The 24,774-nt window shown below is 45.6% G+C and overlaps 1 protein-coding gene across 7 annotated transcripts in view; it reads left to right on the top strand.

Moving 5' to 3' along the window:
- Positions 1-24,774, top strand: part of LOC135368658 (discoidin domain-containing receptor 2-like) — a 363,200-nt gene that overhangs the window by 7,013 nt on the left and 331,413 nt on the right. For 6 of the 7 annotated variants that reach the window (XM_064602079.1, XM_064602083.1, XM_064602082.1 and 3 more), the window contains exon 2: positions 11,674-11,777. The exons of the other annotated variant lie outside the window; for it this stretch is intronic. The gene's annotated coding sequence lies outside the window, so the exon portion shown is untranslated. The remainder of the gene's footprint in view (positions 1-11,673; positions 11,778-24,774) is intronic. 7 annotated transcript variants of the gene reach the window in all.

Genomic DNA, 24,774 nt, shown 5'->3' with positions numbered 1-24,774 from the left:
CACGTGACCTTCGTCGACATACACTGAAACTCCCACCCCACCCTCATCCTGTACGCGCTTTTACTATTTTTTAAGCGGACTAACAGTTTTTCTTGATGCCGAACAACATTACGTCGTTTTTATGAAAGCTTTCTCGGGATCGACACCGGCGCGCTTTTCTGTTCTTTCAATTTTTTTTTGTCAAGTTGTCTTTTGTCTTCTTCATTATACGCAGGGTAGCTAGAAGGTGGGATAATCGACCGGTTTAATTACGCGCTCATAATCGTTGTTCAAAAAACGGGAGAGGGAGTGAGTGTGATACGTCAGAGGGCGGTGTTGAAGTGTTTACTGAGAAACCTGTTGAAAGGAGCCATCGTTTGTTACGGGCGTTAATTGGATGGTCGTCGAATGTTTGTTTTCGGCCCTGACTTAATGAACGCCTTCGTGATTAAGATAGCAACGATGTAGGACAAGCAATTATCTCTCCCTCGCCTTTTACTCTCGTTGTATGCGCATGTAAGACGCCAGTATCCGTGTGCCTGTAACGGAAGTAGAGATCAAGGTCCGTTACTGTTCCCAGAGCCGAACCTATCTCAGCGGTGATGTGGACAGAGGTTTCCCTTTCTCCGCTTCACCTGTCTAGCGAGAGAGAGAGAGAGAGGTGGGGATGTTAAGTCTCTATCCGCAACCGCAAGTAAAAGACGTGCGTCACGAAACAAGGAAAAATATTAGGGGGGAGGGGCTCTTCATCGAAGAGGTCCGCGAGTCTTTTTCGGCGTACAGTTTACTTTCATGACTTTTAATCTGCCTAAATAAATAAGTCTAATGAATTAAAGAAAAGTTATTTAAATGTAGTTATTTTACTAATAACTTAGAGTAATTGCATTGCTGTAAACATACCGTCAGATCAATGTAATAAATTTTCTTTATAATATTACAGTAAAACCGTTATTGATGTGATTTGATTTGATTTGAAGCGAAACATAAAATGGAGATTTCGGCTTCACTAGTGTGAGGCCAGCAACTCCACATCACTTGCACTAGTTACGTGGGTGAGAAACTCTTGGAGCGATGATGATGATGATGATTGTGACGATTCCTACGAAAACGTGTTGTTATGGTGAGCTCACCATAGTGTTGTCACAAAACACACAAGTAATTCAACAGCAAAACGCACAAACACTTTTAATATGGTCGCCCCTGATTTTCGCGAAGTTGAAGGGTACGCGAAAATGTGGGGCAAAAACTGTCTCTTCAATGATACAGTCATTATTTTATCTTATTTTCACACTTGATTACTACTGCTGTTGTGCGTATAATACCGCTCTAATGCCGCTCATAAGTGCAATGAGCCGACGTCCTTAGTTCAAACGGGAACAACAACGCTCCTATATCAGTTATATACCTTTTTTATCATTCAGTTTCATAGGTGTCAGACCCCCCCCCCCCTCCCCCATACCCCCTGTGAAACATTGGCACGACATAAATTTTACGCCACAATGAGACTCATCAGTTGGTGGAACTCTTGGGTATAGCTGAGCAGTGATTCGAGGTACTGTAAACATTATCCTGGGTAGCAGTAAGCCTGCAGAAGCGAAGTGCTCAAATTATTAAGCATACCGGGACTAGAGTCTAGTAGTGCGTGTTGTGTTGTATTTTTCGTGTGCCGACGCCCAGGCTTTTCATAGTAAGTGGAACAGAAAAATGCCACGCTGCCTCAGATGGTGACACAGGGAAAACGACAAGACAGTAACGATTCGTCTGTGACTTGTCGTCGTTTTCGCCTGTGGCTCACGCTTTTTCAGTATGGATTTCCTCCAGCAGCTCGCCTGTATTTATGCCATACGACCAACAACAACAACAATAAATGAAGGAGAAGTAATGATGACATGGGATGTCTCCCCGTGGTAGCCACAGGACCCTACCCCACTTCACTGAGTTTAATGTGAGAGGATGAATTATGGTGAACGCGAAGCGACGACAGGTCGGAGTTCTGTCTAGAGCTCACCAGACCAGACACTGCTATAGGTTACCACTAAGCTAGCTATAGCACTCGTAAACTTCCAGGTGCTGTTTTAGTCAGCCTCTACCACTTTTCAATGCACCTTTCTGCCCATAGCAGGGCTATACGCTGAGAAATGCGAGGTCTCAACGTGCTTATCTTATTCTTAGAGGCAGAAAGACATCGTCAGTAACTGCGCAAAAAGCTTGTTAGACCTCTCCAGAGCTCGCTGCTTTTTCTATGCTTTGCCAGCATGAATGCTTTCCCCGATGCTTTCCTGGACGCCACGTAAATCCCCCGCGAACATTGGCGAGGTAAATACACGAAACGTCCGTGCGAGTGATTTTATTTGATCAGCTGTCCCTGTAAACCACTTGCTGAGCCCAGCTTCTTCACCGACTTTGAGCACGGCACGATCCCCGAAATCCTCTCGCGAAAGCATTCGGGGTTTAATCCAATTGGGCTCCGTTTCTATTATTCCGGTATTACGAGGCTGAAGCAATGGAAATTTATTCACCCGCCGCGGGGATCTACGAAAATATAGAGGACAAAAAGACGACGTGTGTTATATATGTTACTGCGAGAAGAGAGAGAGAGAGGGAGTAAACACAGCGTGAAAGTGAGAAGAAGAAACAAATTATTCGGTGTGTGCTCTTTAACGATACATTCTTGACCTCACAGGGTTTATGTCTCACCTGCAGTGATGGGCAAGGGTAGGACTCATCGCCGGGGTCCCTAATTTCTCTCGCGGGCGCTGCATCTTTACGCAAGTTTCAGCTGCAAATAGTATTTCATGAACATGGACAGGGCTATCATTACATGAGCGACGAATCACGTGGTGATACACTAGCTCAAATTAGTGAAAACCAGCGGCATGACCGAGCAGGTTAAGGCGTCCCGTTGGTGGTAGCCAAGGTCGTGTCGAAGACTGGGAGATGGTTGGTTCGAATCCTTCCACCGGCTGTGGTGTCTGAGGTTTTCTCTGGTGTTTCTGAAAACTGTCCAGACGAATGTCGGCACAGTTCCCCCTGAAGTCGGCCCAGGACGCATACTAACCCCCCTGTCTCCCACTACTTTTAGCTTGAGCACGCAACAACAAAGAACAACAAATAAATCGTGACTATGACCTGGGGTGATTCACCAGTGGAGAGCAGTACACTACCCCATTACACGCGAAACATTAGATGTGAGATATGCGAATGAAGTTAAAGTTATGTGCAATTAAGTACACCAGTTGAGCTCTCCTCCACTGGCTGCGCCACACCACAAAAAGGAAGGCGAAGAAACACACACACACACACACACACACATGAAAGAAGCACCAATGGTCATTGAAATACAGAGTAGGACTCTACAGCGTCTGGAGCAAACCGATAGACAAGAGGAACTCCAAGAACATCAGAAGACATCGGCGGTGTTGCACACATTCGTCAATGATTTGGCGCTTTCTGGCCTTAACTGCCCTTGCGCCACTAAACTTTCAACTGCACACGCACACACCCCACTCCTTCCTGCTGTCCTCTTTCCACCTGTCGACGTCTATACGCCGCTCATAGCCACAGTTGCTTCGTGGCGCTAACACAGAAAAAAAAAAAAAACAAAGTCAATCTCGAGAAAACCTTGGCGCAGAAGGCACCGGAAGGTGCCCTGATAATTAGCTTTCAGTGTCGGCAAATTTCACTTCCGTGTTGTGTGTGGCGCGTTGTGCTAGAAACGGTGTTGACGAAATTCTCAGCAACAGATAGCAAATAATAGAAAGCATGCCAAACGCCAACCAGGCACAGGACCATAATGGGTGACGGTTACCGCTATCTGGCCCATCTCCTCTAACCGCATCCGGCTGTACAACCCTCTCGCCTGCCGAGGAACATTGCGGTCCACTTAACCTTTTTTTTTTGCGGTTCCTTTCTCCCGGAGAACAAAGTTTAGAGATTGAAAGGTGACAAGAAAAGAAGGCTTAGGTGACAGGAAATGTCGCAGGAAGAAGTAAGCGAGGAAAGTTCAATAACGAAGGTTGTGGGGCGTGTCATCAAAGGTTATCAAGGACGTCTGTGACATGGAACGGCCGACAGGGAGCCGAGAGTACTGGGTAGTGGAGCTCCAGAAAACGGGGGTGGGGGGTGGGGGTCGAGTTAAAATACGTGGAGAGGTTAGTCACAGCTACGAGGACCTGCTACTCCGCATTCATTTGCTGTGGTTGCAGGCTGTACACTCAGCGCACCACAGCACACCAGGTACAACGTATATTACAAGGGCATCCCGAATTCCCGACTCTGTCGCTGGTTCAGCTGGATGATTATGTTTGCGAGCGACGCTCTGTGAAAATGATGCACGATATATTGCAAGGTAGTCGCTGACTTTGTGTCCCGAGAAGAATCGTGTATCCTGTCACAAATGTGATTGTGTGGGGTGACAGGTTCAGTACATAGTTCCCTGAGTTTTCGTCAGGCTGTGTTGGTCATAGTTTCGTGCGAAGTCAGTCCAGCAAGCACAATCCCGTCCCCCACGCAACATGCCGCTACATCGACATGCAATAACACTTCACCAACCAACCGTCAATACACAATGAATTCATAAGTGCAGATACCCAAAGGCACTCCTTTGTTGAAGCGCCGTTCACGGTCAGACGCGCCGAGAGAAGCCTATATAAGCTCTTCGCTGTTGTTTCTTCTTCACAATCAATGCGCTGTTCGTTACAAAGTCGGTAAAAAATTGATTTTCATTCCGCTTTTTCCGCGCCTCGAATACAGGAGCTTAGGACTTTTGTGGCCCTTGTTCCCGTTTGATCCGAAGCGTGGATGGGCACCCTAATTAATATTGATCACCAAACACATTTTGTGAAGTGCTCTTATTCTTTGATTTTCCAATTCGTCTGCGCGGGTGCAGATCAAGGGAGAGGCACTGTCTTTGTTCATTTATAATTATTAAGAAGTGGGTACGCAAAACGATAATTCTACGGCGTGACAAATTGGGCAATATAGCTTTTCATTCTTTTACCCATTCGTGACGTCAGTAGCTTCTCATATTAACTGTGCCCTTTCCTTCCCGGATACGGGAATCAGCATCCTGTGTGGTCAACTACCTTTATATATATATATAGGGTGAGGTAAAAGGATTATCAAACGGCCACGAAGTTTTACAGAAGTTCAAAAAAAGACGCGGAAGCAGATTTTAGGGAAGTTACAAACACTAGTTTATTACATAGGGAGACGTTAAAAAGTAAAATGGGCAAGGGGTCGACGTTTCGACAGTGGCACTGTCTTCGTCAGGACTCAGGACAAAAGGTTTTGTCCTGACGAAGACAGTGCCACAGTCGAAACGTCGACCCCTTGCCCATTTTACTTTTTAACGTCTCCCTATGTTTTAAACTAGTGTTTGTAACTTCCCTAAAATCTGTTTCCGCGTCTTTTTTTGAACTTATATATATATATATATATATATATATATATATTTTTTAACTTCCCTAAAATCTGTTTCCGCGTCTTTTTTTGAACTTCTGTAAAACTTCGTGGCCGTTTGATAATCCTTTTACCTCACCCTATATATATATATATATATATATATATATATATGTTGTGTGCTATTCCACTGCCCATTTTATACTATACTCAGCGCCGCCGGTACATATCACAATCCCATTCCAATTGATTAATGTGCCTTTCCGTCTTATCTGCATTCATTTATTCGGAACGTGCTATGAAGGCGCATAGAGTACCCAACGGGTTTACTATCGACTACATTTTATACCGTCTATTTTAGTTTTGGAAACCATCTGATATATCGAGCAGTCCCTTATCTATTCATTACAGACTTCAGGTTAGTGAGTAAGGTATTAGGAACCCATTTTGAGAGGGAGCAATTTCACCCGTTCTAATCTGGCGTATAACCACACGGTGCGCGATCCCATTGGAAGATTTATCATCAAGCTTCATTGAGCGATCGGAAGACTGCGAGCTTGATATGATATTCCGTTTCAGTTCGCTGAATTAGTCCCTCCTTTTCTAAGGCGAACCTGAAAGGAAGCTCTTTCCAATTCGGGGCTTTAGAGGAGATTTAAAGATTACGTATTCACTGAGCACAAACCGCTCCAGAACCAGGTACGGCGCTTCAAATTGTGCACGGTAGTGATTACCTGAAGGATTTTGCGAAATCGTATAATCTGTTCGAACTGGTCTGAAATTATGTGGGAAATGACTATTAGAAATATGCTAATTTATGTCAGTAATATGTAAGGGTATTGGAACCGCATACTGAAGGAGAGATGAATATTATCTCAGCACACGTTATCGTTGATCCAAAATTATCTTTCAAAACTGGAGAGAGAAACGTCTTTTTGTGAGGAGGATTAGAGTATCTGAACAAGCTGAAAGAGAGACTAATTCCATCCATAAGCATTTACTGACGGATGACTCACAGGATAAGACCGGCCACTGCGCATCATTTGGAACGTGGCCACTTACTGATCCCAGGGTTTCATGTTACTCATTTTCATGGTTTCCATGTACGCTAAAAAAATATTCCAAAAGAATAATGACCTACAAATTCACACAACACACAAAAAAAGAATAAACAAAACTCGTGCTTACTGCCTCTTCATCTGTCATCGATATTTTTGGTGGGCTATATATATATATGCCTGCTGTAGAGGCAGTCTACACGGAGGAGAATCCCCGATTATAAAATCCCCGGTTATAAAAACACGAAGACAATGCAACAAAGAAGCAAACGTTGACAGACGCACAATCTTCGTCGGCTCGCATTTGTCCTCCATCCGCTTGAAGGTGCGTTAGGATTTTTAAAAAGGACATCTTCCCCTTCATCGGGATCCCTGAGCTTCATAATGGAGGATTACGCGTGTAAACCCAAACTAAAAGTGGGCAAGAACAGAGGACACGATAAATCCCCCTCTTTATCCGTCCAATGCACTTAAATTAAGCTGGGCGCAAAACCCCCGTGTGAGCAGCCCAAAGGAAATGATGCGTCCGTTGAATCACGCGTGTGACAAGCGAAGCAAGAACAAAGCCTGGCACCGGTAGTGTGTTTGTATAGCGGATCGGTGAAATATCTGCATATCTTTAATTTCTTAGATGGAGTTATCGAATCTTTATTTTTCTCTTACGGCTATTTATTTCGACGGAGATCTGGAGATTTGAAAAGGCTTTAGTGTTTCTCATAGTCGATGCCAATCATATAGTATATGCGAAGAAGGTATTTGCAACGGGGCCGCTCACTACTTATGCACGCTTTGAGACGCAATTTTCCTAAAAGCAACGAGAATTCTAACTTGCACTACAACTGCAACTGCAACACAGCGTTTGCGACGTTGTTATGCAACGTATTGACCAACAGGCGTTCTATCTCGCGAAGATTCTTGGATCGCGGTCGAACGCTGCCCACCAGATGCAAGGCCTTCGTGTTATTGCAGAGTTCTTGCGCTCCACCGGTCTGGCGACGGATCTCTAAAAGTACTCTTTCCATCATTTTCCCCTCGTCTGCTCCCAATGAGCAATAGGGCAGTGTACCGCCACAGCGGTGGTGGTTCGCCCACCTCACCATCATCCAATATCTGTGTGCACGTGAGTAACGTGCATTGTAGCACGTGCTGCAGAGGATGCTGGAAAACGTTGATTGCTGTAGCAACAACAGGTAAATCAATGATGATGAATGGGGAAATTCGCCACATGAGGTGCAGCTCACTACCCCAAGGCACAATGGATGGAATGAGATGTGGGATGATGAGACGATGAACGACGCTGGTTAGCAGTCAGTCAGTGGAGTCAGTGAGACAACATCAACAGAACGCTAGGCAAAGAGAGAGAGAGAGAGATTATGCGTTTAATTACACTAAGACAACAAAGGCCAAAGAGTGCCAAAACTATGGTGAGAGAGAGACAGAGATTATGCGTTTAATGGCACAAAGGCAACAAATGCCAAAGAGCGCCAAACTATGGTGAGTGTGTGGGAGATGATTATGGGAGAGATGATGTGGGAGAGAGAGAGAGAGAGATAGGACGATAACAACAAGTGATAATAATAAGTTAGTGTGGTAGTTAAAAGCTATCTACAGGTATGGGGGGGGGGGTGCCTAGGCGAAAACACAACACACAAAAACACACACACATCATAGGGTAGAGAGAAGACCGGTGTCCCAGTGAAAAGTCTGTGAGTAATTGCACTAACATAAAGCAAGAAAGAAGCATTCTTCGCTAAAACGGCATAGGCAAAATCAAAATTGTCAGCGAAAATGGTATCGTTGTTTGGAAGCCTCAATTGTTATAGCAAGAAATATATATCTAATTAAAGTAAACTCTCCTTTCAACGTTTCAAATCCAGTCTGGGAAGGAACAAAGTTTTGAAAGTGTCTTACTTCATTGGTGGAACCGTAAGCTCTCAATTTCGAAACTTGAGTGGAAACGTAGCATGACCGTGAGAAAGATAGATACGGCGAGGAATTTGACGGGTATATTGATCCGTACTGGCAACTGCACGGAGTATGTATGGTTTCTGTGATTCACATACAAGTATCGTCACTTAAAAATGCTTTAAAGGAGCAATGAGGTGACATTTAACGTGGCTCGAGACCCCGCCTCATCTGTAGAGCTGTCCACCAGGAGTCACCGTGCCAAATATTTTCGTTCTGCGGTGTATTATAGCTGCGTAATCAAATTCCCCAAAACAGACGGAGAAAGTAGTCGCGGACGGCCGACACGGTGCTCGAGTGACGTGGAGAAGGCCCCATGCCATTTCTTCTTCTTCTTCTTTGTTTGTTTCTTCTCAGCTGACGCGCCGCTTATGCATGCTTCAGCTGTGCCGCTGTACGTTACGAGTCACGCGCTCAACCTATTTTGCAGTAAAGTTGTATCAGCTGTCTACTTCCACACGAGTCCACAGGCAGGAAGATCTGAAAATAGTGAAGCCAGTACAGGTCCTTCGTCATCAACAACAACTTTATTTTGAGGTGATGAATGGGGAGTTTCATCGCCAAGGGCGATGCTCTGCCCCATTGCTGTTGGTGATGTGGGGAATGAAATAATGGGCCCCTTAATAATAAGGATCGAAATCCAATTGTGTCCAAAAAAGCCAAAAGAGCTTTGAGGGCAGAGCGTTGGTGGGCTGGATTTGGTCAGGGACCAAGCAATTTTGAAAGAGAGAGAGGGGGCGAGAGTCTCCTTCGTTATCATTTCTTATTGTACCTCGTGATACGTGTTATGTAAACGGTCGTATTTTGCTAAGCTTAAATTGTGCCCTCCGCTAAATATGTTTTTTTTTTTTTTTTTTTTTCACGAAATACAGTACATACTTTCTGGTTTCGTAATGACCCTCGCATTCTATTCGCGTTATCCCACGGATGCAGCGTGGAGGGTTCTCTGACACGCGAGTGGGGCTCTTCAGGTCGCACGGTCTTTGTACTCAAGACGAAAACCGTGATTTATCAGCCTTTTCTTTCTGTAGAAAAGGTCCACCGGAAAATACACAATACAGAAGACTGAAAAGGAAGGTAAAAAAAAAAAGAACAGCGAAGACCCTACCGTGAAGGGTGTTCTCAGAACGAACCCACATTTGGGCGAAACGCCGTCGTCCCCAACAGTATTGCTCCGTCGTCTGAGAACGTGCCAGGAATGAAGCTTACCTGGAACGCGTCATGAGTACCGCGGACACAACAATCGTTATAAGAAAACCTAACCAGAAAAAAAAAAAAAAGAAATATAATAATAATTTGCCCGCGAACACAAGCTGAACTTGCACTTTTACGGTGTTTTACAGCGTTACAGGTTAAAAATGGCAGTGTTGCGCCAGTTAAAAACGTAAAAAAAAGACTGCACCTTTGGGCATTATGCCAAACACTTTTAAAACGGTAACTTTATAGGGCCATCTTGGCGGTAAATACTTTGTCACGTGACCATATAAAGCTATGGACGGACCTACACGCTTTACGATCCAGTTTCTCTCTCTCTCTCTTTGTTTTTGAGGGGGTGGGTGGAGAGATGTGTCAGGAGTAAGAAGAGAGCATGAATCCATTTCTCAGTTTCTTCTTGTTGGTCGTCATGATAAGTATAACACAACCAAACGGACGGGGAGGTACAGCGCATCTGTAGCGCTGAAGTCGTGACTTCTTATTTATTTCTTTGTTTACGTTGTCTTGGCGTGCAGATGACTCCACTTTGACTGGTTGTTGTTTAACCCGTGAATATGAAGATTAGATTAAATTAGCTTAGATTAGAAGTAGAAAGAAGAAAATGGAAACGGATAGGTCGCACTGGCGCGACCAGCTGTTCCATGACGCTTGATGTGTGAAAGCCCCCAAAGCAACGTGAATATAATCTTACAGTCTCAGCAATGAACGACGAAGTCATCAAGGCACACATGCATGATTGCCCCGCAAACATTTTCTGAAATTTCACAATCTGCTCCCGAGCGGACACGAAACACGCCACAGCGCAACGAAAAGTGGAACCTCACACGAACAAACACAACTCCCGCCTCGCGCCAATCTTCCCCGTTCCATCTGCACAACTCCGTCGTCAGTTGCGAGGCGCTTCCAGCATCCACCGCGCCACTCCTTTTCCCTTATCTGAACTGACGCAATCTCATTAACACCTAAGTAACGAATCCCACCCTTTTACACACGACCGGTCGTCCACAAATCAGGTCGGCAAACGAAACACATCTCCTGGGGATGAAACGCATTCACAACGGTCACGGGTTTTCAAGCCTCTGACACGCGTACACTTCCTCCTGGCTTGGTTGCGCCTATATTTTTGCCAGCTCCTGATGAGAAAGGGTAGAAGTGTCGGAAAGGGGTTCTCAGTGAGGATGAGTCATTTTGGCGCGCGTTGTTCAAAACAAAGCCCTACACACGCACACACACACACACACACCACTTGGAGAAATCACGAGCTCGTGCATACAGACAACCTCATTAATTTGGACAGGGAGCCAGCGCTTACTGCGAAAATACTGGCCAGTTGGAAATGGAAAGGTATATGGAGAGAAGTGAGTGGATGGATGAACATGGGGATGAACAACTTTTCCGACGGTTATTGCTAACTGGGCGGGTAAAGTGAAAGATGGGTGTGATATAAAGTGGGGTCTGGCTGTAATCGTATATCATTTGTCTTTGTACGGGGATTTCGTGAAAAGTGCGCGTTTGTAAGGACACTGTTTATTATCTTTGGTCGCTGTAAAGTGCGCTTCACCGAAGTACATGAGCGTTTGCGGAGAAGCCCACTTTAAAGTTGTTCTTTCCTACCATGTGTCTTCTGATACTATAACGCACAAACAAAATACAGAAGCCGACACTGAAGATTTTTGTTTAAGTTTAATTTGTACAAGCTTTCGCGTGGAGGTCCACGCTTCCTCAGGTACAAAGTGAGTACAAGCTTTCGCGTGGAGGTCCACGCTTCCTCGGGTACAAAGTGAAGTAAATTAAAGTAAAGTAAAGTAAATTAAAACAAAGTAAAGTAAACTTAAACAAAAATCTTCAGTGTCGGCTTCTGTATTTTGTTTATGTGATCTACAGGACTTGACTCCCCTCTTCGGATACTATAACGCCTATAACTTGGCGATAATTTCGATTAAAGTGTTGCGACGCAAAGCCGTAGGTAATAATAAATCGAACTGACGAATGATTTTGATAAGTTATTTTATTCATTTATTCACACTTTAGTGATATCGTACTCTTGTTTTCCCAGGCTTCAAAGCTACCCTCTAGAAGTGCACACTCTGAGGTCAACCACTCTGTCACTGATTGGCTGATAACTTTCAAGAAACAAGATTAAGCCTTCAAGGTAACGCGGTAAGGGACGCACAATACACACGTAGAATTTTTTTAAAATTATGTGTTAGCGCCGCGAAGCAACTGCAGCTATGAGCGACGTACAGATGTGGACAGATGGAGAGTGGACGGGCAGGAAGGGGTGGGGGACAGGGGTGTTAGTATGCGTCCTGGGCCGACTTCAGGGGGAACTGTGCCGACATTCGTCTGAAAAGTCTTCGGAAAACCCATGGAAAACATCGGACATGGCAGACCGGTGGCATGTATGATTCGAACTCACTATCTCCCAGTCTTAAGCATGACCTTGGCTACCACTAATGAGCGGGACGCCTTAACTTACTCGGCCATGTCGCTGGTCCACACGTAGAACGAAGAAGAACCACTGATGTTTACACGGGGATGCTGCCCAGGAAGCTCCGACCTTCGAATCGAACGAAACTTAAAGAGGCTGAACTTCTGTTTTGTCACCAGGGCGGCGTGGAGTGGAGTGAGCTCTGTATGTTTGTACAGCAGGAACGATGGGGTTTGTCCTGAGTGCCCCGATATCCCAGCGTCCGTTAAATCTCTCGGGAATGGAGCCTGCGAGTGCACGTGGGGAAAATCACAAAAGAGATCCCGTACAGCAGGGACGGAACGAAAACACATAATGGGGAAGAAGGCTGGGCTCAGCTGTCAAAATTTTAGCCGGGTTCTGCCACTCAGCGGTTCCGGATGGCCATTTTGTGGCTGCGCTTTTATTTATTTATCTATCTTTTGTTCGCTTCTTAACGCATCAGCTCGACTCGAATGTAAGCTACAGCTTTGTTCGTTATATGAGAATGTTTACGCAGGGAAAGTGGAAAGACTTCATTCAGCTTAATTTAATAATGAAAGGAAAAAAAAATAGAATGAAGAGGCTCGCTGCAAGTAATGGTTTGTTCTTTTACTTTTTGCGTTTTTGCTCCCGTTTTCAGTTTTAGGCGAATGTATTTGTTATGTAAAACAATAGAAAACAACGTAAAGAATAGAAAGTTCATCAATCATTAATTTATCCGTTGTCGTTCTCTGTCACGTGACAGAGCCCTGCTCACTGGTCCTCACTTGATGATGATGATGATAATTCGGGGGTTTATAGGGCAAGGCCCAAGGGCAGTTGCGGCCATAATGCGCCAAGACAAGGTCCTCGCTTCATTTCAACTTCGCTCCCATATCACTCATATTATCAGCAACGTGTAATGGGACTTCACCGCTTCTCTCTCCGTGAAACACCGGATGTCATCATCATCATCACCACCATGCGGCAGGGCATAAGGGCGACTCTGTGAAGGGCATCGCCTTCATTATGCATTTGGCCAGTGTAAGCGAATGTTACTCCAAATTTGTTACCCTGTCGCACCATAGATCTGTCGAAACTCTATACAGTAACTGCACCCTCGAGATCGAATAAAATATCTACACCCCACATATCGTTTTTCAATTGGCCACGAAGCGGTTTTATTCGTACACATCGTTGCGACGCAAGACGGCAACAGTTTGAACGGCTCTGTAGTGGAACCTTATTGAACGCGTTTCTTCTCACCTCCGTACCGAATGTTCCGAAAATCAATCCTATAAAAGAACACTAATACAGTATATACTTCATACAAATTGCAGGGGAGCAAAATAATCGATACCAAAGTGCGCACAATGCTGCGGCGCAACAAAACGGTATAGCGCCAACGAATACGAAGGTATCGCTCATATATTACATAACACGTACGAGTAAAATTGGATTTCTCTTTTCGCAGAAGTATCGCGGAGAATGACAAAAAAAAAAAAAAACGCGAGCCGGAAACGATAACAAAAACCGGAAACTCGCACCCGACTGGCAATGGCTTGGCACGTGGGAGAAGGTATAGCGCTGCGCGCGCCGCGCCACCTGGATATCGTCTACGTATCGAAAGAAGGGAAAACACATTCGGCTTCTAATTGAATTTGGGGCCGATGGGCTCGATGCGAAACCGACGCGCAAAAATCAGAGGAACAGATAGGACGACTGAACGAGGCGAGATAGCAATCCACCTGCACACACCAGCGATTTAGATTCCGTTCTTCCATTAGAGTGTATCCAGAACCTGGGAAGAAGAAGTAGCAGAGAAGAAGAAAGAAAAAAAAAACGTGTTGGCTTGCACTCTGGAGGGAGCATTGAGATACCTGAGGTGGAACAGTAAATAATTGGAGTGTACGACGCGAACGTGATGTGAAACCTGTCTTTTTTTTTTTTTTTTTTTTTGCGCATCTTCTACTTTCATGATTGCTTGTGCGTGTCTGTTTTGCTGTGTTCCGTTAGTTGTAAGCATGATTCGCGTTTTTTAAGTGCGTGCAACCCGAGCGCTCGGGCCCCATATATGCAAAGCAGTACTAGTATTGTAATTGGTGATTTATTTTCTCATGTTTGAAGAGGACCGTCACTTCCGTATCCTAATTATGTAAGGGGCATGAATGAGCGAAACACAGAATGTAGAAGGTTAATAACTTACTTAAACACATTAACAGAAGCGTATACGAAGAGGGCAGTCAAGTCCTGTAGATCACATAAACAAAATACAGAAACCGACACTGAAGATTTTTGTTTAAGTTTAATTTATACAAGCTTTCGCGTGGACCTCCACACGAAAGCTTGTATAAATTAAACTTAAACAAAAATTTTCAGTGTCGGTTTCTGTATTTTGTTAAACACACATAAAAAAAAAAAAAACGAGGGAGAGCAGTTATTTACATAGTTCTAGGGGCGCAAGTACGCCTTTATTTTGCCGCTTTTGTGTCCGTATAGAATTAGGAAAATAACTTGTTATACAAATATTTCTAAAGGTTAGACGGTGTGAATAATGAAGAGAGCGACATGGAACTGTAGAAATTTGAAGCGGTGGATGAGCTTGAACGGGCAGCAGGTACGGCTTGCGACACCGCCCGTCTGTAGTTCTGCAACCCATATTTCCTTGGTTGCCATCGGAAACGCTGTTCCGATATTGTATTAAAAGAAAGACCATAAGCTTCACCTGTTCAAAATAAATGCTCTTGCAATACGTGGATATTTGAGATGAGATAAACCACGAGGAGCTGATTCCAGACAACCGCGTCTCAAGCGGTACTTATATCAGGGTTGCGGAATGGGGTCTAACATCCCTTTCAATTCTTCGGAATGAAAAGGTATGGTCAGTTCCCACTCCTGGAATGGCTTCGCAACCCAATTGTATTCCGTTAATTCCCGCAATAAAAGAAAAGGACCGGTAACCATACTGACAAGGCCGGCAGTGCTAGAGGAGATTGACATTACGATGCACGGAAAAAGCACAAGGACAAGGTTATTTCACTCTTGACCGTGTGCAGGTGCGGTGCAAACGGTGCGAGGGCAGAAACCAGCACGTTGGAACCAAAACTGCCACCAGGGCACCCAGACCATTCCATTCCATTCCCATTCCTGGGACTGTTTCCGCCATTCCACATTCCAATTCCATTCCGGGCTCTGCTAAATCTGGAATGATTTCGGAATCATTCCAACTCCGGAGTGGCAACTCCGCAACCCTGACTTATATGGTAGTACAGTGAACCCTCGTTATTATGACCATGGTCGTTCCCGAAAATATTGGTCATAATGCGGAATTGTCATATTAACGAGGGGATTTGCAGAGGTTTCACCGCATTGTTCCCCGGGAGTATGGTCGTAAAGCGCGTATGTCAGGTTATCGGGGGTCATATTAACGAGGGTTCACTGTATATACTTAGGTGTTTTCCAGCAAGCTCTCCTTCTGCTCCAAATTGCTACAGATAGAAAATATGCGCAGATATCTATCGTCTTAGCGGTGCTGTTTATTCTGTTAGAGAGACGAGAAAAGGCTAAGAATCATTTCAAAACGTGGATGTCATCCAGATTTTCACCTTTGTTTAAGATAACTAAGAGATCCTCTTCGGATCCCAAGATCTCTTCTTATTCTTGTCCCCGCGCATCCTCTCAGAAACACGAAACCGAATTTCGGGTCGAAGGCTTACACTCATACTTGGTCCTGTATAGACACTCGAAAAGCGCGAAGAATGCGAGGCACGTGTCAACATGCGCCGCCGCCAGGACAGTATTACACCGGTAAACAGCATTGTTTTAGTTTGCGTGCGTGGTCTGAAGGAATGAGAGAGCAAAGGAGAAGGAACAGTGGTGCCTCCACGGTGTAAATAAGGGGAGGAAGCTTTTTTCGTATTCACTGGGGTAGCCAGCAAAGAGCACTGCATACTGATCAATCGGCCCCTCACTATCTTTCCGTCAGGAAGATCTCTCAGTGCTCTTTGCATGTACAAGAATCGTGGAATCGCTAACATACGATGTGGCGCGAAGGGTATCGATAACATAGTACACGTTTCTTCGTCTTTTTCGGCAGCACAACAGGATGAGAGGTAACTCTGTAACACATATTTTGTGGTGGGTGGGTTAACCTTTTCATGGTCTTTCTTCTTTCATAGTGCTTATAGGATCATTTCGCCCTCATGTGACCAAGTTGTATTTAGTGCCAAAATACCGTTACGTTTAATAAATTTCCTTAAACAACTCTGAAGGAGAGGTACAGGTCCCGACAAACGTTTACGTAACACTGGAGTGGTGTATATAGTCATTTGAGCGACACGATTCCTGCAAACAGGAGCAGATGGACCTACAAACAGGTGACCGGGTTATCGACGCACCTCTCAGTAAGTGTGTCCACTCCCGTTCGCCGCTAGAGTGTCGCTGAGATCAACAAATACGTCGCTCTGGTGTTCCGCAAACTTTTGTCGGGATCTGTACTGTCAGGACAAGGAGATCTAAAAAATGCAGAAAGTCGCACGTGTATTTGTGAAACATTTTTGGGAACCATCGTTACACACAGGTGTTACGTGTCGCCGCCAGAGGAAGGAACCACAACTTCTCGCCAACATCTACGACGGTGGTGTGTGGTAATGTAGAATAGCTACTGAGCATGCCGTGGGATGGCGTGGTTGTTGTCATGGGTGTTGTTGGGTGGTTGTGGTGGACTGGTGGTTTAACGTCACTTCTGTGGCGTCTACGACTCAACGTCGCCTTCACCCCTGTGTTCCGGGTTAAGCGGGGTTTACGCAGCAGTAACACGCCGCTGTGCCCAGCTTGCCGCACCCCGGCTACGATCGGCCATATCATCGAGGACTGTGACCGGTACACGTGTGAACGCCGGATGTTTCGAGCTCCTTGACCATAAACCACTCAGCTTGTCCAAAGTACTTGGCCCATGGAGCTTCTCTGCGCATCAGTGCCGAGCTCTATGCTCCCTTTTTGCTTTCATGCAAGCCACTGGACTCCTCGAAGAGCTGCAAACAGAACTCCGACCTGTCGTCGCTTCGCGTTCACCATAATTCATCCTCTCATATTAACCTCTGTGAAAGTCTGATAGGGTCCTGTGGCTACCACGGGGAAACATCCCATGTCATCATCACTTCTCCTTCATTTATTATTGTTGTTGTTGTCATCTTATATAATGATGTGATGAAAGAAAAAAAGAACGACATGGGTATTCACACGCTGTTGCACGGTCGTCGTTGTTTCCCCTAGTCCCTGCGGTCGGTCTAGATGACATCAGATGTGAGCGCTGTCGAATGCTCGTGGACTGTGACACCTGCATGAGTTGAGCGTCTATTTCTGGCCGCCACACCTAGAAGAGAAGGCCTCTTCAATATCCCCTCGTCCTCGCGTTATGTCAGCCTATACTCGGACGGTTTCCCTCCAATGAAGCGCGTGTCGTCTGCTTCGCCTGGACACTGCTCTCGTGTAATTGGTCGACGCCCATCCGAGTAGGATGACGTTACGCGGAGCTGCGCTGGCCTTCTGTCCAGGTGGTGTTGGCCACACTGACTGACGATGACGAGCTAATTCTTTGTTACACCACAGTCCTTCGTTGATCGTCATGCTTTCTGCTCGGCGCTTCTTGCCTAAAGGAAGCCGGTATTACCATTCGAGTATCCCTCTAAAAGACCCCCTGGGGGTCTTTAACGTACTTAAATAAACAAATAAAAAGAAGTCCTCGACGCCAGGGGCGCCGCTAGGCAATTTTTCAGGGAGGGGTAAGATCTCGGACCCGGGCGCAACTGCACAATACCACATTATTTAGGACAGCTCGTGTGCTGCTTGCGGGCGACGGAACGAAAAAGAAAAGCACAAGAAATACAGCGGGAAATTCCAGAGATGTGCAGCCTTGACCACATCGGCAGGGCTCTGGCAAAGTCACGAGAGAAAAAAAAAAAAGAAGTCTGAGCCAAGGGGGGGGGGGGGGGGGAAGGCTCGATGCGTGGTCAACCCGCTCGCGGTCGCACGAAAGACGAGATTTCTTGGGCCACTTTCGAGATCGAGCATTAGTCCTGAATTTACATGCATTCATTTCTGGTCCATTATTTTTACCTGGCTCTGTCTGGTACAACGCTCCTCGAGATCACATTGTCCACGCCTAATAATAGTCGATATACCAGCGGTGAAGTATTTCCGTTTCGTGGCCCGCCAGACACAGTGGAACCGTAGCTCGGTAGGTGTGCACCGTCCTGCCTGAATGCGGATTACCGGTAAAGTGCCCGAAGCAAAACCTCGCCTAATGAACCACGAGGTCCGTCTGTCTCTCCCCGAGAAGCACAATATTAATTTCGCGCTCCACCGCCTGCGATCGATTTGGAAGACCCTTACGATCCCCTAGCCAAACATGGAAGTTGCACCAAATCGGGACACGCGATTTAGGGGAAATTCCTTGATTGCCAACTAGAGGTAGAATCAGTGCATATATGGGGAGCAGACGGGTGCGATGATAGAGCTGGATGTGGTCATGTCGCTTCGTCACTGTGTATTGCTTTACACGTGTAGTTAAGCACTGGGGTTGCGGATCACCCTCAGAAAAAAATGGTGGAGCAGAGTTATACCTTTCAGGAGGTAATATTTGTCGCATATGTTGTGCCTAAAAGGTTGTAAAGTTCTACCTGCTACCTCACTCTCTGCCACGAATGATAGGGTTACCACTTCTGGTTCGGTGAGCGAGGGGGGCGTACGCCTTTTTGTAGCAATTTGGATATATGATAATTGCTTTTACCACCCTTTTACACCCTTTATCAGACGCTATGTTAACCTAGGTGGTAACTATAGAAGTTACCACCTTTTCACACCCTTTTTTCTGAGAGTGATGAAACGGTACTATACCCGTGGTACTACGAAATGGAAAATAAGAATAACTTACTCCTACCTCTCGCTCCTACTCGCTCCTTCAACACGCTCCCACCGCCAAGGTTTTTCCTCCACTTCGCACAAGCATCGGTGGTGGTGGTGGTGGTGGTGCTGATGACGATGTACACTCTATAAAAAATGGGTGTACTTCAACTCATTTTCCTTGTCACATATACCACTGCCTTTTGGAGTATTTGTACATTGTACATACTTGTATTGAGTACAATTACTCTAAAAAAAGGAGAGTTCACTCCCTACTAGAGAGTAATTTTACACTCCAAAGGGATTGATATATGTGGCAAGGGTGTACTCCCCAAAAAGGAGTTACTGTACACCCGTTTTTTAGAAGAGTGATAGCGCAAATGAAAGCGGCAAGGCAGAGTGGGCTATAAGGCGTTCGCTCATTGGTGGTAGCCAAGGTCGTGCTGAAGACTGGGAGGTGGTGGGTTCGAATCCTTTCCGCCGGCTGTGCTGTCTGAGGTTTTCCCTGGGTTTTCCGAAGACTTTCCAGACGAATGTCTGCTCAGTTCCCCCTGAAGTCGGTACAGGACGCATATAACCCCCTGTCCCCCACTCCTTCCTGCTGTCCTCTCTCCATCTGCCCACGTCTGTCCGCCGCTCATAGCCACAGTTGCTTCGCGGCGCTAACACGCAATAAAAAAGAAAATCAAAGAACAAGACGAACCTACGCGTATTTTTCCAACGGCAGCTCCGATGGTGAAGCTACAGTCAAGATCGTGTCTTATGCTGGTACGGAACGGGATTAATCAGCTGCAGAACACTGCAGGTCTGATATAGTGCTTTGGGCCACTTGTGGCTCACCTTCTCATTCCGACATGAGATCGATGCCTAGCACAATGTAGTACGTATGGTAATTATACCTAATCAATTAATTAACCGAATTATCACATAACTTCATTCATTGAAACTTAATCAATACTTCTGACTCAATGAACTGTGGCACATGCGCATTCGGATTAGTAGAATTACTCTGTACCCAAAAGCACACATTTTGGAGACGTCCTTTAAGAAGGCACTTCAAAATGTACCCCATGCACGTTGACATCTTTACATGGTGCGGTCCTCAGACCTTATGCGTAAAGATTACCAAGCCAAGAGATTAGCAGATTACCAGATTAAAGATTACCAAGAAAGCCATACGTCATCTTAAAATACATTTGTACATACTACATTTCTACATTCCCTTTATACTTCCTTACCGGGTCGCTGGATTTCTTCTACCCCCCTATACATTTCTACAGGTACATCATAGTGTTTCATTTCACACAGTGACCAACGCCACCATTGACGCACCACGCAACGCATGATGACATTTTCACTTTTCGACGCTTTGACGGGAGTGCTTCGTGTCTCTTTTCGTTGCCCTTTTTTTTTTTTTTTTTTTTTGTGTGTGTATGTGTGTGTGTGGGATTTCAAGCACGATCTTGAAACACTGTCTACAAATGAGATTACGGCAGAGCAGGCACAAAAGCATGGGTCGCTGCACAGCATCTTGCGTTCAGATGCATGTCGCGCTTTACCATGGCCATCCAATTCGCGAGATGTGTGGCGCCACGCTGAAGGCGATGTTATAAATCTGGAGCTGGAACGGAAGAGAAACGATGTTTCTCGAAAGGTACACGCAGCGCTTATCCGATGGGGTATTGCGTCTTCTGATGTGATCATTCTGGATGGGCGTCCTATTTGTCACGAGCTCTGACCCCTCAATGGAAGGAGCTGTAACGATGGCCAAAACACTCGTTGCAACAATCAAGATTACCACATGCTCATGGAGTTAATTGCCGAATGATTTCTTTTCTAGATGTTTCAGTTTCGATTGTTACGCAATTGAAGGGGCCTTCTCGGGTGCCTTACTCGATCGCGCTCGCGTATTTAGAGATAGGTAAATATAGATTAGAAAAAAGAAAAAAACTTGGAACCTGCTCCTGTTCCAAAGCGCGACACACGCTGGGACACTGTACCGGGTGTTTCAGTTAAAAGCGCGGACTAAATAATTCTCGAACGGGTGCACCAATCGAAAAACTTTCTTTTTTACAAGCATCTATCCGATACCGCCTAAAAGCTGCGCACCGTGTGAATGAGTGGGAGGCGCTCATTATTTAAAGAAAAATTCGAATGAAATTCGTAAAAAAACGTGACTTCTAAAGCAGGGCGCTGTCAGCATTAAAATGATTACTACCCGTTTTGGGAACTTCAGAGGACACCTTTTTAGAGAAAAATCTGCCACCTAAGCTGGTCATTTGTTACAGTAATTAATTGGTTTGGGTTTGCATAATTTTGTCGCAGCTGGTCGCGGTGAAGCGCAAAAGGACGCTCTTTCACTCCCTTGTCCATCAATGAATTACGTCCTTACACCAATGAATTACACCAATGAAATACGCTCTTTTGCGCTTCGCCGCGACCAACCCCGACAAAAATACGTAACCCGAAACCAATTAATTCCTGCAACAAATGACCCGCTTCGGTGACAGATTTTTCTCTAAAAGGTGTCCACTGAAGGTCCCAAAAGGGGTAGCACTCATTTTAATGCCGACAGCGCCCTGCTTTAGAAGTTATGCTTTTTTACGAAACTCATTTGCATTTTTATTTTAATAATGAGTGCCTCCCACTCATTCACACGGTGTGCAGCTTGTAGGTGGTATCAGACAGATACTTGTAAAAAGAGGAAGTTCGTCGATTGGTACACCCGTTCGCGAATTATTTAGCCCGGGGATTTAACTGAAGCACCCGGTATACAGCATGTTCACAGAATCGGCGCGAAAGGTAGCGAGAACCTGAAACCTGACCAAGAGTGCGTTTGTTTTGCGTATTTATTTGTTATGCACACTGTGCAGCAAACTCATGGAATGCACTTAATTTGCGCACGCCTTATTTTTTATTTTTTTTTACCTTTCTATGTTTTCAGCATAAGTTTAGATACACTTCATGTCTCCTTATTATTATTTTTTTCTTTCAAACTTACCGTCCAACACATTCTAGCTCACACAATTTCATATTCGTGATGATGACGATGATGAGTTGAGGTTCTTCTTTTTCACTCGTTCATTTTCTTTCCAGTCACATACACACACACGTACACGTTGGATGATGATAAAGTGAGCGATTCCAGTCACTTCATCACTGATCCACCAAAAACCCCTAGCGGTCCTTGCGCCGTCAACTGTAACCGTTCTGGAGTATCCGGCACCATTATTCGTGGGGACCAAAGTCTCTATATTATCTTTTTTTTTTAAATCCAATCCAATCATTTTTCTCGCGACCCCAATTGCTCAATCCTGCCTTCCGGTAACAAGGTGTGTCTGTCACCTCCGGTAATTTGTACCTCACACGTACACTTGTTTATGACCCAAAAGCTCACTTCTTTCACGTATATAGCATGTGCCTTGCGTAATAAAAGAGATGGGCCTCCACGTACATGTGTCGGAATCCTCAGCCACCCTGGCATCACTTGGACAGAGCTGTTTGGAAACGCGATTAGTAACGGCCCTCTGCTGGGTTCGTTTTTAGATGAGCCTTCATTTTAGTGCCGTTTCTTTTTTTCCCTCCATCTGGGCGTTTCATAGATCGACGGGACAGTTTATTCGCTGCCCCCCGCCGCGAACAGGCGCCGCTACCGAAAAGTTTCTGACACAGTGCCGCTGTTCTTCTGGGCGTGGGCTCCACACTCGGAAGCAGTTGTGATCATTTATCTGTTGCATGCTGCGCCAGCCGATTAATCGGACGCCTGTATGAGCGCTTTGAGCTGCGTGTTTTGTTCGCTTTTGTGTGGGCTCAATCCGCGCAGTTAATTTGTGCAGCCACAGCGTGTTGTTGTCCGAAGTACTTCATAAGATAAAGAATTAACGGGTCAGCAGGTGCAAATTGGGTGCTTGCGCCTCTAATGGAATAAGCATTGATGTTTACGTTCGGAAAATGGATGGTGATGAAACGATCAGTGCAGTGTTTGACCCACCTTGCTTGGCGAGCGCGTTAGTACCTGTTTCCATACAACGAATCAGAGAGGCGGGTCTTCATCTCCCCTTTAACCCATATCTTTTGTTGTAGTTCACGCTTTGCTAGCGTACGAAATATCAAGTCCTGCGTTTGTAACCGGTGTAGCTTTGAAGAACGAATCGAAACTCAACGAGGTCCGCGTTTTTAAGATTGCAGATTTCGAGAGGTGACACGGTTGGCGTTTATTCCTGACTGTTCTCTCGAAACGTAAGGTACCTTTTAGACCAATTACCCTGTTAGTTTACTATAATAGTATAGATGGTATGTCCAGCACAACAACAACAATAACAACAAATAAGTAATGTTGATGTAGTGGGATGTTTCGCCGCCGAGGCGGCACCCTATCCCATTGCTTGAGGGGGATAAGATGGTGAATGATGATGAATGTTCAGAGATCACACAGGAGCCCTGTTGCTGCTAAGTCGGTGATGAGGACTTGAAGAGCTCGTAGCTGATGCGCTGGGTTGGCCGGAAGCCCTAGCAGCTGAGGAAGGGCAAGTGAGGGTGTCCCAGTGGCTTCAAGCAGCACAGCACAGCACACGGGACAAAGTGCATATAACCTACTAATAACCTATATATATATATAGGCAGTCACCTATCCGAGAAGCCTAGCCGTGTGCAAAGCCCGCGCCCTCGTTCATTCGCTGTTTCCCATCTAGTCCGTGTATGAGATGAGCGACGTTATGTACGAGAAACGGCCGCATGCATGCCGGCATGTCGACGCATAGGAACGTGAAATTAATGATCTTCGCTTATGACATTCCAGCTAATGCCCCGTTTCTGTGTCGCGTCAGGCGAAGATTTTCCGCAGAACTTGGAAGTGCACATATTAAGATCTCGTTGACGGCGTTGCCTGCTGCGCCTTCGATCCCGTGTGCCATGAAACCGATTATTAGGAGAGTGCACATCGCTAAAAGGGTGATACGAGAAAAGCAAACGCGAAGGAATGACAAGATTATGAAGAAGCACAGTACCGTCTCCCTGGAGCGTGCTGTGGTCTGCCCAACAGGAAACACAACAGGACGTTAAATATATGAAGAGATAGCACGGCAGTGATGTAGATTCCTTCAACGCACTTGTGCTGCGAAGCTCCGATAAAAATACTGCGTGATTTCATTTGGTTAACGCACCTGGTAGAGCAATCATAAAGCAATTAAGCGATGATAGAGTGAATGTTAAGGTTCGTTGGGCAGTCTCACTGCAGTAGATCTCGCAGTGTTAAAGGTGGATTGCAAGGTCCTCAAGTTTCGCTGTTCGTCGGATTTCTCATAGTTATTACACCTACGCTCGGAAAGGCCCCACCTCATCGTCAACGTCTATTGCATCTATTGTTGTTGTTGTTCGGAAGGACAGCAGCTCTCGAATGTCACACAGCAGTTCGATCTTTCCAAGGTGCCGTGGTATAATACGTCGTTTGGTTCGCATAACCATGATGGATGATGGTGCTCTTGTGTGCGTTGGTTAGAGAGTGAACTGTCTACCGGGGTAGACCGTGGCGGATGGTTGTTCTTGCTGCACCCTTATATGTCGGCCTCCTATAAGGAAGAGTACGGGCATTTGTCCCCTGCGGAACCATGAAAGACATTTTAGACGTCCATTGCGCCAGGACTGCCTTTTGCATGGGGTCAACGACTCGCACAAGGTAAAACATCTCCGAACGTTGTACCACCGACGAATAACTTTGCGAATGTTCGCACTACTTACAGAGAAAGCGCACAAAAGCATGTGAGTGCCATTCGAAAATGACGACAGCGGTCTTTCATCGCTTTACAATGAGGTGCGGGAATTACT

Source organism: Ornithodoros turicata, chromosome 9 (assembly GCF_037126465.1).
Source record: "Ornithodoros turicata isolate Travis chromosome 9, ASM3712646v1, whole genome shotgun sequence".
Lineage (NCBI taxonomy): Eukaryota > Metazoa > Arthropoda > Arachnida > Ixodida > Argasidae > Ornithodoros > Ornithodoros turicata.
This window is presented reverse-complemented; position numbering and strand designations above follow the sequence as displayed.